This window comes from Vidua macroura, chromosome 1 (assembly GCF_024509145.1).
Source record: "Vidua macroura isolate BioBank_ID:100142 chromosome 1, ASM2450914v1, whole genome shotgun sequence".
Lineage (NCBI taxonomy): Eukaryota > Metazoa > Chordata > Aves > Passeriformes > Viduidae > Vidua > Vidua macroura.
This window is the reverse complement of record NC_071571.1, coordinates 49,717,170-49,736,695: the sequence shown is the minus strand read 5'-3', so window position 1 is coordinate 49,736,695 and position 19,526 is coordinate 49,717,170. Positions and strand designations below refer to the sequence as shown.

Genomic DNA, 19,526 nt, shown 5'->3' with positions numbered 1-19,526 from the left:
GGACCCTCTTTGCAGAAGAGGGAACACTGTGGGCTGTCTCATTCCACACTGGGCAATCACTCAAATACCATGACAAAGAAAGGAAATTATTATACTAATGAGAGGACCAATGGTATCCCAGACCCCCACCAAGTACGAAAAAATGATAAAACTAACCCCTCTTAAGGAGAACAATAAGAGGGTATAGGAATGAGACATAATAAAGCCACCTAAACACAAATTTAAAAGAAAAACATACAAGAAAATAGAAATGAAGACATAGCTGTTCTTTTCAGTTTCTACTCATACTTGCATAGTTGGAAATGAAAATCAAAAAATGTCAGTGTCCTAAAGCATATACATTTGTTTTTTAAAGAAACCCTGCTGAGCATTTCATAATTCTGTACAAGACCAACAGCTTTAGAGTAAGTTTTTAAGAAAATTCATATTTAAGCCTATTCATTCAATTTAAGCCTATAAGCTTAAATCAGGCAATCTTTACTTTCAGCAGACAAATTGTGTACAATACATCTAGGACTCACAATGAGACAATGAAGTGTAGAACAATTTCAGCTCATATTGCTCCTGTTTTGCCTACAGAACATAGAAATAGCCTTATTTAAAGACAACGTCCTATTTTTCTTTGATCATTTTGGCAATATCCATCAGTGACAGACAAGCACACAGATCATTCTCTAAATTAGGCAGCCTATTCAAACAGTCATACAGCTGTCAAAAACTATATTTAAACTCCTCTGGCTACCATGCCAAATTTCAGGAAAAAAGATAAATTAATGAAAATTTTCAACTAAGAAGCATGGGAGAACAAATGAGGGGGCCTGCCTTTTTAAAAGAACACTATTAGTTTGCAATTGTGCTTAATATCGCACAGTATTTTAAACTGTAGAAATATTACATTATTTTCCCACTACTCAGGATCCCTATTTGGAGATATTTATGAACAGAAACATATTTTGTACAGTATAGTATAATTTATAAGGTCTTTTTTTGTGAATTAATCTACACTCATAAGGTTATTCACATACTTTAAATATATGCTAATCTAATACAGTACTTCAGAGCACTCTTAACCACCAGTTTCAGCGCAGGGAGTGAGGAGACAGTGAGGTTGGAGGAGAATATAAAACCCAGTAGAGAAACTGCATTTGAAATCTGATGCAAATAGAACAATGAAATAAGTAATCATGAAGTTTTTTGATGCCTAGAGCAGTGGGAGAGTAATGAAGGTATAAAATAATTGAGATGGGGCATGGCCAGGGAGGGGAGAAGTACTGCTTCTATGTCCTAGAAAGCCAAATGTTTTCACAAGTGCTTCTCAGAAGCTGGAGGACCAAAGGAATGTATTTAACTTCAGGACCCAGCTCAATGACGATAGCACAGTGCTGCTTGATCTCCCTTCCAGCTCACCTTCAGCACTGCCCACAGCCCTACAGTGACCTACTGCCACTGACTGGAAAGCTCAAAGCTCAAAGCCACCTGAGCTGGCTGCAGGAGCTGTCATTTCAAATACTATACCTTTACTAAATTAGAGTCAACACCACATCATGAAGATACTCACCAAAGTAACTTCCTCAGCATCAATGGCACTTTACTATCATCCCACCTTTCCCAACTCTTCATTTTCACCCCAGTACAGCTCATTAAATACATACAATTGACCAATGATAAATAAAAACTCACAACTGCAATTGTTTTCGGACACACAGATGAGTTTCACAATCCCATCCACAGCTGTGGCATCCTCTGCACAACTATAAAGCAGGAAGAATTTTATAGAAAATCAGGCCAACACTACAGAAAAACTAGTGCAGGCAGTGAAACCACAAACAGGCACTGGTTTCATACATCAGTGTGCTCTGGAGTGGCAGGCATGCTCTTTAGCTGTAAGCTGTTATCAGATCCAGACAGCATACAAGTCTTTCAGCCTAAGCTTATGCAATCTTACTCATGGACAAATTATTATATAATAAACCCTACCTGAAGTCAACACAGAGCACTTTCAAGCATCTACAGAAGTTAAAGAGGAAAAAAAAAAAACAAACCAAAGAAAGCCAACCACACCCCACCACACCCTTCTGTTTTTTCACAAACCAAAAAAAAATTTATTTAGGCAGCAGAATTTAAGACAATTTTCACATTCAACCCAAAAATGCAGAATTTTAGCAACAGAAAGGATTAACAACATTTTTCCACTAGCCTGCAAAAACATTCAGTACTTGCTAGAAAACAAGAAAAAAACCAAATACTCCCATTAAGAATGCATTTCAAGTATCAAAATTCAATGAGTTAAGCTTAGACCTGAAGTTGTTAACTTTACCAAACTATCTCATAAAGAACTAAAATAATCTTTTTTGTGACAGGATTTTACAGAGCACAATACAATAAAACGATTAACTGCAGCTAACTATTTTTCAGATAAGTTAAACTAAACTGCTTAGAAACTCTTAGATATTTCCTTTTAGTATTCTGTTTCAAGCACCCTAAATGCCAAAACAAGATAATACAGTCCATGAAACTAGCCTAAATCTTTCCAGAGTAAGCAGTTTCCAGCACTCTTACTACAACTATCAAGCACCTGAAAAAAAAAAAAAAAAACCAAAACAAACCAATAAAACACATACATTCATCCAGACTTCAAAAAACACTAACTTGAAAATAAATTATAAATTAATGCTTTAATCTAACAGATCTGTCTTCTACATTTATATCAGACTTTTTAATAACACAGAGAGATTCATAGAAAAAAATATGTTCAAACCCCAATAGTCTTTTTTTTTTTAATAAAGTAAGAAAAACTGTTCAGTTGTGATTTCAGAGCTGCTAAGTCTTTCCACATTAAGTTATGCAAGCTGTAGGTGGGTGGGGGGGAAATGACACTCACAGAATCTCGCAGGGCTTTTTACCTGTGCTATTACAGCAAACACACAAAAAGATATGACCAGAAGTTTTATAGTTGCCACTCTGCTTTCTGGATTTTCGAAAGCAAAACAAAATATGGTTTTCTTTCAAACTTATCTATGCAAAATACCACATTCTCATTTCCATGGGAATAAAAATATTCCCAAGGCCACTGTCAGCTTGGGTATTTCAGAGCCCAAACTAGACCAACTAACAAAAATCTCTATCTCTGAAATACAACATAGGAAAGATTAATATAGTTTCTTAATAATACTTCACAAAAACAACAACAGCACATTTAATCTTTTACATAAGTAATTAGAGAAATAGATGGGAATAAAGTGTAGTGTGTTTTTACTATTTTATATCACAGAAATGTGATATTTTAAGTTTATAGTACAGTTCAACCTATTTTTAAGCAAGAAATGCCTAAAAATACTTATATATTAAATTATATCATGTTGTTATTCCATATGCTGAAGTACTGTATCATTAAAAGCAGTTTAATTTCAAGAAATAACTTACATCAAATGCTACCATCAGTTCAACTACCTTCCTCAAATGCTATTTGGTGTCAGTTTGACCTGGAAAAGACATCATCAGTCCACTGTATCAGTGGTCACTCATTTCTACTTCTACACAGCCTTCTCTACTGTGAGTGCTTAAGTGCTTATGATTCTGTAATCAAACTAGGTCAGGCAAGCAAAAAAAAAAAATCTGTCTGAACAGCCCAGAAAATGAACATACTTGGTTTTTAAATACATTTTTTCAACAATATCAGCTCCACATGCCAGTTTGTTCAGCAGCCACAGGTTTGTTCAGTGTGTTCAAGCCATGAATTCTTCAATTCACATGAGGGACAGAGGGGCGACACTGGGGCAGAAACAAGAGGCAAAGAACTAAAACAGGAGAGGGCAACAGCTCAGGCTTCAACACAAGCATTTGTGAAACCATGCCATCCGTCTGATACTCAGTTTTACTGGTACAGAAAAATTATTCTTAAAAAACAGAAACAGGAAGCATTTATTAAGCCATCCATGCCAGCTGTGCCACTCTTTGGGCAGGTAAAGGCCAGCAGCTTGTATTTGCCTACAAAGGCTTAACCAGTACCAGGTTCTCTTTGGGAGTATCTAAAAGAAAATGATCAGTTAACTGATCTAAGCAGGTAACTCCCAATATTTCATCTGGTCTTCCTCACTCTGACAGGCATCAGTGGTTGTGGATGATGTAGGTTAACAAAATACTCACAATCAGTTCTGACAAGATTACATGTTCTGCAAGAATGTTCTTGATCACTCAGGAGATGGAAACTTTTACAGGCTATTATCAAAGACAAAACTATTAACTAACTAATCTGATGGAAGGAGGAGAACTATCAACAGCCTCAGATGTACCAATGCCAATCCCAAACTGAGAAGCAATGACTGTGTGTAAAAATTCAGAATATTTCCTGTTTTTCCTCCTCAAGTTAGCAGAAAACCCCTGGCTTGCAAGAATAATTAAAAACCTGTTCTGCGGCATGGGTAACAACTTCATCCAAGACACTTTATTGTCAGCACTCACACCAACACAGTCTGATGCTGGCTATAGGCTTTCCAGGTAATATGGCAGCTCCAAAAGCAAAAGGTCTGATGCTACAAATAGTCATGCTTTTATTATAAGCAGTCTCATTACAAGGAAGCTCCTATTATTGTGACAGCTACTTATTTGTAATTAGTATTTGCAACACTAAAATACACTTCAATTAGTAGAATCCCTTTTACACTACCCTGTCACTACAATATTGTTGGGGTTATGTACCATCAACCTGAAGATTTTGCCTCCACTGGAACTGCTGTTAAATCCAAGCCCAGTGTACTTTCTCCTTCCTGATATAAACAATGGTTACTAGCTAATTAGTAATTACCTAACAGAATTTCACTTTGTAGAACAACATTTCAACCAAAACTAAACAGCACATTCACTTACCTGTTTGCTTTTGGAAGCTGATAACAAATACATCCTAGTGTACTGCTCAACTAGAACCAGGAAAGGAAGTGGGAACTTAAAATGGCATTTATTTCCTCTCTTCATTGTCTGTCTACACTACCTCAGCACCTCAGACTGACTTTGCACAGCGAACATGGTACATTTGATTGTGCTGATCAGTTACTTCAAATTACATATCTTCTGCACTCAAAAGCATAGTTTTCTAAATGGACCAAAGCTGCTCATGCTGGCACCATAAATATCCAAACTGGCAAGGAAGAAGCAGAACCATGACACCAGAGTCAAGGGAAAGCAGAAAAAAACCTCTCCTCTTCAATGCAAGCAAACCAATCCAGCATATGATCCACTTGTCTGAGACTAGAACATTTATCTTCCACACCATGTAAAACATATCATTCACACTGCGTAGTTTTTTGTTCTTTACAGCACAATCAATGTGTTATCAATGCAGTTAATGCATTAACTACTTCTGCAGGAGTAGCTTTCAAGAAGCTGCTTCCTGCTATCTCTTCATCAACCAAAGATTGCTCTGAAAAGATGTAGTCAGTGGCAAACAATAGCAGCAACCTTGTCTACATCACTTGTCAGTGCAAGACAGATGAAAAACTAGTGTGTAGGTTCCTTCAATTGCATTCTGCCACATACATTCCACATCCCACTACAGCCACTCAACGAGTATTAGCAAAAGTCAATGGCTTCAAGGCACGTTCTATTTATTCCTACAAATATTCTTTTAGAATACCACACATAAGCTCCCCAAACTCCTGAGCGTCTGTTTCTAGGCCTTATCAAAACTGGACGAGTCACTCCGAGAATTTCAACCACTCCATAATGGAATTAACTCCCTGAATAGCTTGCTTTTCCACACAAATCAGAGCCAAACCCAGACAATCACAGAATTTGAGTACTGTTCTAGCTCTTCTACTGAAACATGCTAATCTATGCTAAAATGAAAATATAAGAGGCAACAGACAAGACTCAGTAAGGGATTTCATTTCAATATAGGAAGAAAATTCTTCACAGTGAGTGTGGTCCAGCATAGGAATGTATTTAACAGAGGTGTCAGAATCTCCACTCTTGAAAACATTTTAAAAGTGGTCTGGAAAATATTATTTCAGTGTTGGCCTAACCCAAGTTGGAGACTGGATCAGAGGATTTCTAGATCTAAAACTATTCTACAAGTCAATATATCTTTCAGCTGGGCCCACCATCTCAAAACAAGGACCACACTATTTCTAAAGCTCATGCCAAGGAGTTTGCCTTTTAAATTTCAGTTAATATTCAAAAGATGAAAACAATGAGCACTAACACTCTCAGTATTTCAGTCTGCTACAGACACAATGTGAAAAACACTACCATTAAAGGAACAATAATTTGTGAATTAAAATGCTTACGAGCTTAATCAGACTAAACTCTTGAATTTGATGTACAATCACTGATTCTTACAATCAGTAGAAACATTAGTCTCCTTCAACAACTCCATCAACTAGTTAGTTCACACACTCCTTCCCACTACTATTCCATGTATTGGTTCATTTGAAAGATGCCTTATCTGAACAGTACAGTTAGAACTTTCAGCTCTTTCTCTCAGAAACTGTAATTAAAAAAGATTGGAAATTTCTTCACTAATTAAGAAAGTAGTCTAACTAAAATGCTTAAACTGAACATTATGTTTAAAATAAATAAAAGACCACATATAAAGGGCTGTTACTTTCAAATTAGTTGTCTTCATATCCTAATGGGGTTCTGCTTCTCTTATAGTCCAACCTTTGTGCGTTTGAAGTGTCACTTTTGTCAGACCTTTTACTTTCTGCCATTTAAGTGACCAGAGCCTTAGCTTGCATTTGGCATACTTAAGATTAGAAGGCTGATCTCTACCCTGGTATATTAAATGGTTAGTTGTCATCTGGTTCGGGGTTTGGTTTGGCTTTTTTCCACTTTTTATTTTTTAACTTAAACATATTCTAGAAGAAATCACTAAGTGAGTCAAGTGTAAGTCGCATTCACAATAAGCAACTATTCTGTGATTTGCTTCTCCAAAATGTGTTGAAACATGTGCCACCTCAATTATTTCTTCCCAAGCACAATGGTTTTTTGGACCTTGTTACTACCCCACTAGCTCTTTAAGTTAATAGCCACCAATTAATATTTCAGGATACTCAATACTAATAAGATGATTTCCTGTATCTTTTGAGTAAGAATTTCAGGTAATTTTAAAACAGGCTTATATAAAAAAACAAATTCCCCATTTTGTGGCAATTTCACACCTGGTCATGATGTACTACCTTGATCTATCATATACAAAGTGACTGTGCACAGCCTTTTCTCTTACAGCTATGTACGAGAGGCTATTTCAGTGAACTAAGAGTACAGTTTCATTACATATTTAATACAATTAAACTACTTATTTGTAGTAGTACTACTCTGAAACTAACTTATTAACTATAATGACTATATTTTTATTTGCAGAATTATTTCCCAAACCAAAACTAGTTACCACTGGAGTGGTTATTAAAATATTATAACATAGACAATACCTTGAATCTGAGCTAAGCAGTGTGTCAGAATTTCCTCTAAATGGCTGATTTTTAGCCTTCTTGTGATAACAAGGCTGATGAACCCTTCTGCATACATACTTTACAGGAACTTCTGATGCAAATGGTAAACATAAACCAAATGTGACATGGTTTACTGTCCACTAAGTTACATATATGTTCTCCAACAGTTTCATGAAAGATTACAAGTTCTCTGGCCTTACAAAAAGCTTCAGCATGAACATATGCTCTATGAAAAATAAAAAACTTAAGAGATTGGAGATGTCATTAAAAAGCAAATTACAACGGAGAAACACCACTTAGGGCTGCAGACACTGATGTGTCAACAGAGAGCAGCCCCTACCCAAGCAATGCCACTGCAGCCAATCACCATTCCAAAGACTCACTGTCACTGCTCTCTGCTCCAGTATGAAACATAATTACATACAGTATTTTACAGCAGCTACAATCCTGCACTCTACACCTAGATGCTGCTAGGGAATGCTCCTATCTTAGATATTAGGAATTCTAACCTTCGGTCCAGATTTGGTAGGAGCATCTACTTGCCCTTCACATATTTAACTCCTGACTTAGGCTTGCCTTGATCATAACACATGCTTTCACTCATCAATTACTGTTTCCAGTCTGTTTTTAACAGTTAAAGTAATCTCTCCAAACACAGTTCCTCATTACTGCCCAAGCATATCAGACAAAAACTGCCAGCTTTGATTTTCAAGCATCATCCCTACTTTATGCTGGCATTGCTACAAAAAGGAGCCCTTTTACTTGCACCTGTGCTACCATTTCCCTCCTGACAGCAGGAGCATTTTTGCAGCCATTGACAGAAGCAAGGAAATTCTCTGGTTGAAAATATCTTGCTGCTTTTGACTGAAGAAAGTGAGCATCCAGTCAGTCTGGCCCCACCTAAAGACACTGACCCATGGCCTTAGGCAATCCAATTTTCAACTCCTTGTGACAGTACTAAATGTGCCTACGTCTGCAGATCAGTTTCTGGGTGTGCTCAGTTCATATCACTTTTTTTTTTTAAATGCATTTATTAAGTCAGAGCAGTTCAGTTTTACTGACACACAAGACAGGAGGGAAACATATCAGCTCGAGGGCTCACGTTTTCTTCAATCATGCTCCCCATCTGATTTTTTTTTTAATTATAAATATTAGTTTGCTTCCCACAGCATTGTGTTTCTTGCTTTCTCCCCTAACAGTTCATTCACATACACAGTTCAACACTATGTTGCATTAAAATCCTTCTCAAGTATTTCTACCATTATTATATACTGACCAGGCAGATACTATAATCTCCCTCGGGCAAGGAAGAAAGGAAAGAATGAGGCATCAAGAAGCTCTTGGATATTAAATAGAAAGAAATGGTCCTTCACTCTCTTTTGCTTCCTGGAAAAACATGCTCTTTTTAAATGAGAATCTTCTATTTTTCTGCATTAGAAAACTAACAAAGCAAAGCAACTGCCAGTATTCAACACCCCTTACTCTATCTGCCAGCATGTTAAAAACTTTGCAGCTCAGAGTTTACAACTCTTGATCTCCCAGAAGCATTTCAGAAAATAATCAGATTTGTGTTCCTTAACACCTAAAATAATCTTAAACAATCTGCTTCAGAAATTTAAGTAACAATCATTAAGAAAGCCCACAAGAACTCATGTGGTCATGACAAAACCCCCCAGTCATTTAAAACTTTGTGTAACTAATTATAGGTTGATTAAACATGAAGTACCTGAGCAAGATCCCACAACAACACTGTTGTGCTTATTTCAGAAATCAAGCTTATTTCAGATTTTCTATGAGACAAGGAAGGAGAGCATCAATTTGATGACTTCTTTCTTCCTAATAGCACACTGCCTTCAGATTTATTTTGACATTATCTCATTTTGTGGGAGTTCTTCATTTAGAACATTTCTAATGGATGCTTCTCAGTTTCATTCTCCTCAGTAGAGAAAAACAAAAATGTTATGTCTGTTTATAAGAAAACAAGATTTCAATATAAATAATTAGTTTTTCAATACATTTCCTTACACAAATCTAACAATAGATTACAAAAAAGTAACAGAACATAATTTGTTTACAGACAGTCCTTAAAAGATAAATCCATACTGGAGTGTTCTATCTGTATAAGCAAGCCTGCAACTTTCAAAGCTATTCTTCCCTTAAAAAAAAATCTTTCTGTGTCCCCACTTCAGGATTTAGAGAAGTAAAAACAGACATTAAATCATTACTGAATACCACTTAAGGAGTAAGAGCAACCCATTTAAAAGAAAAAATCTTCTGACTTCCCTACATTACCACTTTCTTCCAGCACATTTCAACATTTGATACTTTTAGAAAAATACCAGTTTGGAAATAAAAACAAGAAGTTCTCAAGTAGTTGTCCACTTGGGTGGGGGGAGGAGAAAAAGAGAACAGGGAGATCATAACCAAATATTTTATATTAAAGACGTAATGAAATTGGCAGTAACTGAAACTGACTGACATCTCACTTTGGGCAACGTGAGCCGTACACCATGCACCAGGTAATGCAACTATTTACTTTTCACTTGGATATCCACATCTATAAATACTTCTAACATTTGCATGGATGAGTAAGATTATTTGGCTCAAAAAACAAATAAAACATTTTAAAACTCCACACAACACCACAGCAACAAAAAGTTTCAAGCTCGCATTTGATCATACTTTTTACAAGTCACAATTAAAACCATTCCATGTTCCTCACAACAAACCAAGCCTGGCTATTTGTCAGGAGAAAGAGTTTTATGCATAAACCTTGAGCTTCACCTTTGAGTTGCTCAAATGCATACCTCCAGAATTTCTCTTTTCACACTCATTCACAGACACCCAGAGGAATTAGATGACTCCCACACACATTCCAATTAACCTCTGTTGCCTAACACCTCCATATCTTAAAAAATTAGCTTTTTGATATCCCGGATAAATCTGGCAGAAAAAGTAACTCTTGCTAGAAACACTTCAGACATGTCTCCACAGGAAAAATAATTTATGATGTGAATTTGAAGAACACCTGAACTTGTTTTGTGGACACACTTTTTATATTCTAAAAACTAAAATAGGCACAGGTTCTTCTGTTCAACCCATACCTGCAAAAGCAACACACACTCCACACAGGAAAAACCCTGATGCACAACAATTCAGGTTCAATAGTTATTCCATACTCTTTCCCTGCTTAGACAAATAGCCTAAAAGCTTAACTTTGAAAGACAATACACTTCCACATATGCAGAATTTACTGTAGAGCAGTCTGGCAAATTGAAGCTGAACTGGTATTTGCCATTTACCTGAATGATTCCAAAATGAGCTTCAAATGATGAAAGTAACTGTAAGAGTTACTTAAAAAACAATCATTTAAAATTTCACAAAATAACTGGGTCTAATGTATGGCATCCTTATTGTGTAAGGTATACAGTGATAAATCCACCTGCACGTTATATTAGATGTTGCTTAAACATGAAAAAAAACCCACAGATACTACTTTTCCAGAAGCTTGACTTAATACAGAAAACTAATTACAAACAGTTTATCTTGGAAAAAACCAAAGAAAAAGGTAAAAGAGAAAAAAACCCCAACATGCAACCCCCAAAAACTCCACAATCCTTCAGTGAAAAAGAAAACATCTCCCAAGAGAACTGCAAATACTAAATAAGGTATTGGGACCTTATGTCTCCCCGCTTCAAAGCAACCATGTATATCCGTTGTTTTATTCTTAACATAGTTTAACCCCCAGGAATGGTTAAACTATGTTAAGACTAAAACAATGTATGTCGATCTCTTCTTCCAGTAATTACTGGCTTTAGCTTTGCACTAAACACATTGGCAATAAATACTCACTAGAAACATGGCACAAACTAGTGGACATACAACAGGAACAAGTTATCACAAAGGACAGAATTTACACTGTAACACTAAAAAAGAGACAATAATACCCACTTTAATCCATTTGCCATGGTACAGTTCCACAGGTAAATCATGCATCTATAACACACATCCATACGACTTCTTACAGAAGCAGCAAAATTAATTCCAGCTCTAGAATTTTTTATCTTATTAGTAAAAACGAAATTGGACTACACACCAAAAATATAAAGCTTGCCAGATCCACTCATGCTAAGAAACATGAAAAGGAAACCAGCACACATTAAAAACATTAAAATTATATATGAGTTATAAGATTTGAGTTTCCTTCCTTTCAAATACTTTGTTTCTTTAAATTACATCTGATGGCTTTGGGATTTAAACTGAACATGCAGGCTGTGAATAGAGAATGCATGGCAGGAAAAACCGAACTAACCATGTAAAAGGCAGAATGGAAAGAAGCCAGATACAACAAATAACTGACAAGGGAAATAGGCCTGGTTCTAGATCAAAAAACAATTTAAAAATATAAAGAAATCATACCCTCCTATAAAGATTTATTTTCAGTTCATAACCAAAAAAGCCTAGGATGTGAACTGCAATTTGTATTACTTTGCTAGCATAATTACACATACAATGTTATTCAAGCAGGCACCATATGTATATACAAAAAAAGAAAACTAATAGCAAATTCTGGAGTATTCTGTAATTGTGTATCAAGGAAGTCTTTATTTGCACACAGTAAGACACCAGTTTTACCTCATTTGCTAATTAAATCATATATATCCCAATTAGAAGCTTTGGAAGTACCACATCACATTTTCAAGCAAATGACAACACTGTGCTGATCCACTCACACCATTACACTGTTATTTTTATCCACAGCATTCAGATCACGCACAGTATGTACCTAAATGTCCAAATGGCCTTCTTACTTTAAGAGTACTACTGATTTTACCACTAGATAGGAAGCAGAGAATGCATTATAAATCATTCCAAGTCAACAGCAATTTTTACAAACGGAGCAGAGGCACAATAAATGAAAAATCCTATGTCCAAGCTTCAGCCAGGTAGTCAAAAGCTTTCTTAAATGAGAGCATGATCCACACTAATTTGGGGGAGTGTTGTTTGAGTGGTTTTTTTGGTTTTGTTTTTTTTTTTTTTTGTGGACACAGCAAGGACATTAATAGACATCCTCTTCCCTCTCAATATTTTTAAATTTCAATCCATTTACAAACCTGTGGCTAAATAATTTATTATATATTTTAAAATTCCTTTCTTTTTTAGTATTTTTAAGAAAGCTCAATTTGTCAATTTTATATGCAAATTACACATTTCACTCTTCTTAATAGTTGCCTCTAGTCAAGTTTAGTAGTGTTACTTTACCTCTTAATTCAGAACCAAGTCCACAGTCTGATCCATCTTAGTGGAAATCTAGGTGTATAATCAAACTGCCTACTACTATCAGTTACAGAAAGCAGCATGTTTTAGAAAACTTCCCTTTTTCTTGCTTGGAGCACAATAGAACTGTCCTCAATAAATTTTTAGCATCACCTCATCTGTAAATAGACCTACACTCCATCATCCCAAAGTCTTTAACTGATCTTTGTGAGAACAGATAGAATACCTACTTAGTAATTCTGTACATTGTTTTCCTTTTAATCTTTAGCTCAACAAAGTATATCCCTTGGGCATATACTCAGCTAAAAAATAAACCTGAGCATTTGGCTACCTTATAACAAGTGTTGTCACCATTCCCCCTGTGAAGCATCCCTCTCTCTTCTGCATACAATTTATACAAGATTTTGCTGGTTTGGGTACATTTTATACAAGATTTTAGTTTGCCTCACTGTTCTCCTCGCAGACATAGCTACTTTAACTAAAATTATTCCTTAAACTATGTCAGTGCTAGAGTAACTCATTCATTTAAAGACTGACTTAGCCACTTCAGAACAGTTGTACAAGTCATACACTTAGGTGTTAAATGTGTAGATACATTTATAGATAGATACATTTACAGATGCTGTGTTCAATCAGACACCACTTCAACAGGCCCAGCACAACTCTCCATGGACCTTGCTGACGGAAGGAACAGAAGGCTGGAAGCAGCTTCAACATTAAAATAAACCTACTGCTACTGTCCAACAGCTTCTTTTAACAGTGGTCTTGTTTGTTAATGTAAGTGTTACACAAACGCCTACATCAAATCATTAAGAATTGTATTTGCAGTACGCAGCTCATTTCCTTCACTCTTTAAAAAAAATCTGGTAAAGTGAATTTTGCTTGGATAAGTAATACTGCCAAAATTACTTTATCGACTCAGTGAACTTCCTTGCTTAGCAAAGGCCAGGTTCTGGTTTTGTTCCTGAGATTTTCAGCATCCCTGCTGGGGAAAACATTATTCCCCCTAAAGCTTCACAGATACTTTTCCTCAAATCAGCTAAGATCCATCTGTAAGTACTAACAGTAGAATTACAGAACTTCCAAATTACAGCCAACACTAAAGTTTTTCCACAGCACTTTTGCTCAAACACAATGCAAAGTAGACATTTATTAAATGTGCCTTCTGTCAGTGTTGCAGCCATTTTTAAAAATTAACTCTCACTGTTCAATCACATGAATATAGAACCTTCATCTAAAATTGTTATTCAGTTTTACCATTACAGCTGTGAACTTACTAAAACACATACATGATCTATACAGCTACAGAAGCTGAACTGTCTTGTAAATGGTGACAGAGCACTTCTTTTGACTAATTGCAAGAGGAATTTTAGAGTGAACCAACTTTCCTGGGAGCAATGTTGTCCGGCACTGGATTCTAGATGTAGCTTATTCACAGAAAGGGGCTTGCACTCACTCTGTATCTAATACAGCTCATGCATTCAATAATGCACTACAAAAATCCCCTTCTCCCTAAGCCAAAGTTTCTTTGCAGGTAAGAAGCAGCACAGGAATATTTACATGTCACCTATGAAGGTTGCAATGTTACAGAACAAACAAAAACCAGTTTGAAAGCATGTCTTCAAAGAAATCACCATATTTCAGCTTGTTGGCAGTTTTAGCAAGAAAGGAAAAAAACAGAGCAGGGGGAAAAATTTGAGGTTGAATTTCAAGTCTCTGGCCTAGGTTCACACACCACCACTTCAGCTCATTTTATGACATTTTATGACTTTTTGAAGGTGCAGAGTTCCAGCATCTGCCATTTTTGAAGGTGAAATTACATATTAAAAAATCTATGAAAGAACTCATAAGCTCTTCCCAATTTTTCTCCTAAATTAAAGTCTTGAATCCTTCCAAAGTTCCAGACAAAAATAACAGTTGGCATCTCATGGAACATTATACTGTCACAGATTTCTGCACAGGTTGTTTAACTTTAATTGTTACTTTCATTTCTCAAGGAGGCGGAGGAAGGAAAAAAATATTTTTCCTTTTTGCTTCTTGCAAAGGAAACTCCAGAACAAGAAATGTGACTTTTTTATTCAGTACTTTGTAAAAGTACTAGCTCTTAAAAATATTCAACACATCACAGAAAACTTTTGAGTTAAATCTCCTAAAATACTGGAAGTGCATTTTCTGAAAGACTTAGTAGCTTTCAAATATTCACATTTTAATAATCACTAGTGAGCCTAGTTATAGTACACTATGTACAAGTAATACTCACCCTTCTGCAGATGCTTTATTGTTACCACAAATAAACATTCCCGGGACTCTCAATTTGATATAGACACTGGGGACAAACAAGGAATGACCTTTAAATTTTTATAAATTGCATAAAGAATCTGAATGTACCAACCCCTAAAAAAAAATTAACCTATCTTTGAGAAAAATCCCCACTTAGATGTGAAGATTACACTAAACGTGCTGGTAAAAACTCTTTGCTGAAATCTCCATTAGTAAGAACCAAACTCACAATAGCTGAAACTAGTGTTGCTAGACTTAAGCAAAGACAAACCTATCCTTGCTAGAATTAAATTACCTTCTCCAAACTGTTACATGCTTCTCATCTGAGAGAATAAGAATCTGAACTTCCAGCTTTAAAATGAAAAAAACTTTTCTCTTGCTCCAATAAAACCAGTATGTTGCTTTGTAAGTTAGAAAGTATGCACAAGTGTGTTGTCCCATTCCTGCCGTACATCTGTGCACGCATTGCTTTTCTTTCGTGTATAAATAACAAATTTGGAATCACCACGAAGACCTGGTAATGTTAAATACATGTGCATGATGCCACAACACACCGATTTCTTTATCCAACCACACATTCCTTGCTCACGGATGGCTCAGCTCAGTACTCTCCTTCGCACCTCCCCAGACACCCTAGCTTTAAACAGTGCTCCGTATCGCCGTACTTGGCGATATGAGACCCAAAACCCCAGAATTTTCAGCTATTTATGAACTTTCTCCCGGCGCTCTGGAAGATCGGGATCGCACGGTGTTCTCCACGATTAGGAAGTTCGCCGGAGCGGCCGCCAGACCGAGCTCCCCCCTGGCCCCTTCTGAGCTCCTTCCCTGAGCCTGGAGCGCCCCAAAGCCGAGGCGGGAGCCCCCAGCCCAGCCCCGCCGTCCCGCGGGTGCGGGCGGGCGGCCCGGGCGCGCTCAGCCTCCCCGCCCGGCTGGCCCCGGCTTCCGGGAGCCCGGGCGGACCTGTCCCAGCCTCCCGGGAGGAGAGGGACGAGCTGCGTGCCGCGCTGCCCACCGGCGGGCACACGGATTTCCCCTGCCCGGCGTGCGCCGGGCTCACACACGCACGCACACCTCCCTCTGCCCGCGCCGGAGCCGCCGCCGCGTGCCGCCGGCTGGAGCGGAGAGGAGGCGAAGGGAACCACCGGGTCTGCCCCCGTTCTCCCTCCCGCCACCCCCCGCCCTTCGAAGGAGTGACGGCGAGCTCGCCCCCAGCCCGGGTCTGCGCCCCGCCGGGCGGGGATCGGAGCCGCCGGGCGGGCTGGACGGAGCCAACTTAGACAAAGGGCACTCCAGACTCCATGTCTCCCCCCTCTAGCTGTCACCGGCCGGGAGCCCGCGTGTCTGCCCGCCGCAGCCCCGCGGGATGGGGACAGGGCTGCTCCCCGGGAGCTGCCGCCGCTGCTGCCGCCGCCGCCCCCATCCTCCCTTCCCTCCCTGCCGCCCCCTCCTCTCCTCCCCTCCCCCATGACAAAGGACCCGGGTATAAATAGCCGCTCCCGGCGCCGCCGCCGCCTCAAGCCCGCGAGGTGTCGCTCGCTCGCTCGCTCGCCCGCTCACTCACCCGCCCCCCCGCCGCCCCGGCTCCGCGCCGCCGCCGCTCCCGCCGGTGCCGCCGCCAGCTCCGCTCGGCGCTCCCGCTCTGCCTCCCTCCGCCTCCGGCTGCCGGATTCACCCTCCCGGACCGAGCGCCAAACACGCCGGCCCAATCGCCATCGCGCTCATTGGCGAGCGCGGAGCGCCGCCCCCATTGGACGGACGGACGCGGCCGGGGCCCCGCCGGGCCAATCGGGCGCGGCGAGGGGCGGGGCGAGGGGCGCGGCCTCGCTCCCCACGTGCGGGGGGGGCAGGGAGGGGTGGGGAGAACTCTTTGTTCTCGCGCTGCCCGCGCGGGGAGACGGGGGGCTCGCGCTCCCCCCGCTCCCGCCGCCCCCCGCCCCCCGCGCGCCCGCCCCCCCCCTCGCCGCGCGGCGGGGCCGGGCCCGGGGCTGCGCCGCGCCGGGGAGGCTTGAAACTCTCCGTCCGCCTCACGTGGAGAAGGGGGAGAGGGAGGGGAAAGGGGAGGGAGGCAGGCGAGAGGATTGGCGGGCACCGGGAGGGGCCCGCTCCCTCTCGGCGCCGCTGCCGAGTTTGAATCGGTCCGAGAGCGGGAGAGGTGTAACGGCCGTAACGGTCCCGGGGGGCGGGAATGTCCGGAGCGGGCCCTCCGTCCCCGCCGCCGCTCCGCCTGTTGCTCCCCCGGCGCGGGAGCTCAGCCGCTGGAGGTCACTCAGCCTTTCTCCATCTTCAGCAGGGAAAAATAAAATTGCCAAGATAAGTTTTGCTAGCGGGTACTTAGCCCTCCCATTGTGACCGCATCCCTTTCCGATGCGTCCCGCATCGGGTGTTACTTCCGAGATACACTAGAGCCGTACCCTTACTTATACAAGTCCCGTCATCCTTCCTTACCAAATATCACCTCTCCTCTTCCTTGTGGCTACCTCAGCGCATCTTCAGGGGCAGAAATGAGCAGCGGCCACTGTAAGGGGATTCTGACTAAGAAAAGTCTCTCACGGAGGAAATAAATCACAAACGCGCCCACATTGCCAAATCATGCCGTGGGCGTGCGTCTCACAGATCTGACACGTAGGGAAAACGAAGATGTATCAGCCTTGGAGGCTGGGGACAGCCCACGCCTGCGGGGCAGCCCCGCCGCTCCCCGGCGGATGTCTCGGCCGGCTGAGTCACTTTGCAGCGCCGCTGCCTCGCGTCCGCCTGTTTGACCTTTGTTTGCCCAAACTTTACCGCCGCCAGCCCTCCCTTAGTGCAGCGCGCCGGCAGCTTCCTCTCTCTCGCTGCTCCGCATCCAGCGCGGTTTCCCCCTGTCGTGGGGGGATGTCATAAATCGCAGCAGCGGCAGCAAAGTGCTCTCTCTGCATCAGGCTCGCATCCTGTTGCTGGCTACGTGCTGTCTCCAGTCTCTAAGGTTGCTGTCGTTTTCCCTCGTTTCTAATCCACGAGCCGTGCTCATCAATCTTGCAGCCGAGATTGTATTTAAACCTTGAGGGTTCGTGACCTTTACTCTGCTGTCGTCCTGCTCTCTGGTCGCTCCAGCCTTTACTCTGTTTCAGCAGAGAAAAATAAAATTGCCAAGATAAGTTTTCTAATGATATTCTCCACCTCCCTTGTGACCCGATCCCTTTCCCGTGCGTCCCACATCGACTGCCACTTCTGATGTGCGCTGGAGCAATCGACACATCCTTGTTTCCATCATCCTTCCTCACCAAAGATCAGCTTCCCTCTTCCTTGTGCTTCCTAGCGCTACCTTAGTGCTTCTTCAGGGTCAAAGTTCAAAAAATGACCACTGTAATGAGGTCCTGAGTGATAAAAATCTCTTGCGGGGAAATAAATCACAAATGGACCTTCATCCCCAAATAATGCAGTTGGCTTATGTGCCAAGTGAGGCTCAGTGTTCTCCTACTTAAAAGCAATGTCCTTTTGTGTTTTTATAGTCTCTTTCTATGTGAAAGTACTTAAAATTTCCAGACTTCATTGTGTATTAAATTTGCAGTGAGGTCTCAAGTGCGGGCATTCCTACACTGTATGTTCTTGATTTACCTCATGGCCTTGAAAAGAAGTTTCTAATAGTAGCTCTTTTTTTTTTTCTTTTCTTTTCTTTTCTTTTCTTTTCTTTTCTTTTCTTTTCTTTTCTTTTCTTTTCTTTTCTTTTCTTTTCTTTTCTTTTCTTTTCTTTTCTTTTCTTTTCTTTTCTTGTAAATCTCTGTAGTTTCATGAGTTACAAACAAAAAACATGCAGCAGAAATTATTTCCTATTACAGTTACATGTCATATCATGGTAGATAGCTATAACCTTCCTCTAATTCTGGTGGAGTTGTTGACAATTGGGAAGATTATCTTTTAAATATTACATTTGAAAAATATTAGTAATTTCTGGAAATACAGCTATTTTGAATCTACTCTGCCCCAAGATGGCTGCCACACCAAAATGGCTACCCAGTCCCTTCACAATTTAGGTTTGTAATTTATTTTGATCCTTCAAGTTGCACTTCATGAGATCTGGTTTTGGTCAAAAAGAAAAATAACAATTGCTAGATAAGGGTGAGGTAACTTAATGCAGCAAATACGCTTAGCCACAAGGTGGAAAGATTTGCATTATAGAACCTACCCTGTGAACTAAACCTCAGCATTGATCACATCCTTTTCCTCTCTTGCACAGATTATTCATCTGCTATACCTGAAACTGATGCTTACTAGAAAACCAAACATGTTTTGAACTGAGTTACTCTTTGTCCTTTCCACTGTACAAAACAACCTCTCCACCAAGGCTCCATTCTAGGCTCTTAAAGCAATGAACTTCTGTTGAGAAACTCCATGAAGTGCTGATCTCTTGATCCATAGTTCAGGCTGCCTCAAACATCCTGGAGAATTTTAGTAACAGTTTTATTCTCTACACCAGGAGTTTAATGTTGCAACGAGCTCCATACAGACTTGCTGTTTTCACAGAATAAACCACCCAAGTGGTTTTCT

The 19,526-nt window shown here is 40.2% G+C and overlaps 1 protein-coding gene across 6 annotated transcripts in view; it reads right to left on the bottom strand.

Moving 5' to 3' along the window:
• The window catches only part of EZH2 (enhancer of zeste 2 polycomb repressive complex 2 subunit), a 50,676-nt gene extending 32,931 nt beyond the window's left edge, over nucleotides 1–17,745 (bottom strand). For 3 of the 6 annotated variants that reach the window (XM_053989868.1, XM_053989877.1, XM_053989888.1), the window contains exon 1: nucleotides 14,983–15,010. The gene's annotated coding sequence lies outside the window, so the exon portion shown is untranslated. Of the gene's footprint in view, nucleotides 1–14,982; nucleotides 15,012–16,563; nucleotides 16,579–17,447 lie in introns of those variants that run through there. The other 3 variants (XM_053989850.1, XM_053989859.1, XM_053989845.1) reach the window with 3 other exon arrangements.
• Between the last annotated feature and the right edge of the window lie 1,781 nt (nucleotides 17,746–19,526).